Genomic DNA, 3,258 nt, shown 5'->3' on the forward strand with positions numbered 1-3,258 from the left:
AGGGAGGGCCCAGAAACTTTTAACTAGTTTCAGTTGTACCAGAGGCTGGTGGTGAACACTCAGGGCAGAGACAGATCATTGGCCTAGAGAGCTAATGTGTTCTGGGGAGCCCCTAGTGCCATAGTCTACCCTCACTGGTCCCCAGAGTTTGGAGTCCTATCTAGGGTGCTTTGCTTCTTCGGATGCTTCTCATCAGACCACTGTGTGGGAACTGGAACTCTGTCCTCCTGACTTTCCTGCAGTTTGTAAAGACAGTGATGGTGGAGAAAAGCCCCACTCTTTGAGGAAGGTCCCTGCAACACCTTTATTTTTGCTCCAAGGGGCACCCTCCTTGGCTGCCCCAGAGGTCGGTTGAAAAGGTTGATGCTCTAAAACCAAAACTTTCACTACACGTGTCGGTGATCTACTTTGTCATATTTGCAGTAAAACCAACCTCCAGGGCTTTCCCAGAAGAGCTGTAGCTTTCTTTACACATCCTCATCTGTTAAGACTCCTCCTCCCAGTAGGCAGGGACCTGTCTGGGACAGTTTGGAGCCCCCCATCTTTGTGTGTGTGTGTGTGTGTGTGTGTGTGTGTATGAGTGTGCACACACGTGCATGCATGCACAAGCCCCCCCTGTCCTCCCTTTCTTTCTGTGGTGGTCTGAGTTGGGAAGAGTAGTTGCACTATATTGCTCCAAGGCTTCTCCAGGTCACTGCTCAGTTTTCCGTGTATCCTGCCACCTACCTCTACTCCCTGTACTGCCTTCTGGGCCAACCCAGCAGCCAAGCACAGGGCAGGAAGTCCTGGCGGGATGAGGCCGAGGAGTGTCCTTTGGAGTGGCTCCCATTTGTTCCCTGGAGGCTGGGCCCTGGCTCCATGGTGGAGGCTCTTCTAGGAATGAGCTCCCCAGCTGAGTTCTCTGGTTGGTAATATATCTGGTCTGCCCAGGTGCAATTGGGGCTTGGTCTGGGCTGGTTGGAGCCCCGCAGCAGTGGCTAGACCCTAGGGGCAAGTCAGGATGGCTACAGGTCTACAGAGGAATCTGGCTGCAGTGGGCACTGGAAACCAAGCGGCCTTGCTTTTGCTTCCTTCACTTGAATGAAGTGTCAGTAGCAAGAAACTAGAAAAATGGAACAACAAAAGACTTTAATCTGTAGGAGTCCTGATCTCTCTTCTAATTGGATTTAGCAGCTTTGTCCCTCAGTTGCATACTACCTTCCTCTGGGGGAGTTTGGAAGCCGAGTAGAGAAGTGACAAGTGATTGCCTGGCTCTGTGATCTTGTTTAAGTCACTAAACCTCTGTGTTCTCATCCATAAAATGACAGGGGCCAAACGCACACAGGGTTAATTTCGCTGTGTGGGGGGGGCATACTTTGAAAACTGCCATAAACTATTGTGTCATAGCAGATGCTAAGTTCCAGAGCACAGACTCTCTCCTTGGTGGAGGTAATTTCCCTGGCTCCTCCATTTCTTTCTTACCGTAGTACAGAATCAAGGCTTTAAACTGGAAGGGATTCCAAGAGGCCATCTGGCCCAGTCTCCTGGCGTCATTATCTTTATTTTGCAGATAAAGCTAAGTTGTCATTACTTGGAAATATCTGTCATACCATGATGCAAAGAAACTCCTTCCTTCTTGGGTAATGTGCACAGTTGCCCAGCCTGCAAAGGCATACAAGAGGACAGGAAGATTGTGTCCCGTAGGAGCAAGTATGGATTTTGCAAGAGTGCTAGGCTGCAAGCCCCGGGTCTCTGCCCTTGCCTCAGAGGGACTGTGAGAAGCCCATTCTGCAGCCCCTCCTGCTCTCCTGACCCAGCAAGGAACACCTGCTTGTCAGGACTGGCCACAGGGGAAAATAGCTGCCAGGACACAGTATTCTTCTGTGGTTTTCCGTCAAAGGAAAATCTTCTAGTCCATCTCCTTAGGGAAAACAAAAACAAATGGAAGGAACCAGGACAAACAAGACTCTCTCTTCTGGACTTTCTTCTAGCTCTGGAGCCTCACTGAACGTGAGGGCCAGTGAGAACATTTTGAGCAGCAGAAATGTTTTCCTCCTGCCCACAAGCCAGGCAAGGAGGCATGGGTGTGTGTGTGGGGGGGGGGGGTTGTCTGGGGAAGGTGGTGAGGAAGCCTGGGCATGCATTGAAAAGCCACCCCAATGGAATTCAATCCAGGAGCCTTTCACTTCTAAGTAACTGAGAGTTGGGTCTATCATAGGGGCTGCGGCCTGCTTCTAGAAAACCTTTCCACCAGGAGGATGCTGGTGAGCCAAAAAGTGAAACTTGGGGAGACTGTTAATAAAGTGCCCCAGAGAGGATGGTGCAAGATTTACCGTATCCCAAACCAGAGCTTTCTCTGTGGAAGAAAGCCACTGTGTCCTCCCCAGCATCACACACACTCTTTCCTGGCAGGCCTGATGGGTTTCCAAACATTTCGTCACCGTCTCCTCCTGACCTTGGTGTGAAAGGAACGAGCCGCGTGGCCTGTAGGTTCCAGCAAAGCCGTTGGGGGCGCTGGCCCGGGCTGGGGGAGGGTGGCCCACGGCCGGCCCCGGAGTGGAGGTGAGGTCTGCTGGAAATCCCCTGCCCGGGCCGCCGCCGGAGGTTTGCGACGCCTTCCCCGGCCTTATTTGGTCGCAGGAAGTGGGCGGCGCCGGGCCTGCGGGCGGAGAGGCCGACCCGAGACAGTTGTGCTGATGAAGTGGTCGAGCTGGTTCCTGCTGGCCGCCGAGCCGCGCGCGCCGGCCGGCCGCTGGGTGCTCGGTGCTCCCAGCCCCGAGTTGTGCAATCCTTTGTAGCACGCCAGAGTCGTCCTGCGCGGTTGCCTCTCGCCCTCTCTCCTTTTTTTTTTTTTTCAAGCTGTGAGCTCAACCGATGAGTCAGAGCAGTGCAATCCTGACACTGCATCGCAGGACTGGGGGTGACACCGAGGGAGGGAGAGCGAGCGCGAGGCGGACACCACCAGCTCGGGGTGCACCGCGGCGCCGGCGCCACGAGCGGGGGGTGACAGCACGCGCGTCCCGCCCGGGCCCTGCCAGCAAAACTTCCCAACCTGGGGAGGCGCGGGCTGGCGGAAGCCCTGAGAGCGCCGCGGGGAGGCGACGGCGCCTGTTTGTTTTTAAAATCGGGGAGTGCGTGCAAGCGGCTGGAGTCTGGCAGGCGACCGAAGGCGGCAGCTCGCAGCGGAAGGGGGACCGCCGAGGCCGGAGCTGCGGCCGTAGCGAGGTAAGGGGGCTGCCCGGCCGGCGGCCGAGGCCTGCACGCGGCGAGGTGCAGCCC

General features: G+C 55.6%; 1 protein-coding gene across 2 annotated transcripts in view; it reads left to right on the top strand.

The window, feature by feature from the left end:
* Window positions 1-2,741: 2,741 nt before the first annotated feature.
* Window positions 2,742-3,258, top strand: part of ELMSAN1 (ELM2 and Myb/SANT-like domain containing 1) — a 40,294-nt gene continuing 39,777 nt past the window's right edge. For both annotated transcript variants that reach the window (XM_012724614.1, XM_004681705.2), the window contains exon 1: window positions 2,742-3,204. The gene's annotated coding sequence lies outside the window, so the exon portion shown is untranslated. The remainder of the gene's footprint in view (window positions 3,205-3,258) is intronic.

This window comes from Condylura cristata, unplaced genomic scaffold (assembly GCF_000260355.1).
Source record: "Condylura cristata isolate star-nosed mole 26May11 unplaced genomic scaffold, ConCri1.0 scaffold00013, whole genome shotgun sequence".
NCBI classification, from domain to species: Eukaryota; Metazoa; Chordata; class Mammalia; order Eulipotyphla; family Talpidae; genus Condylura; species Condylura cristata.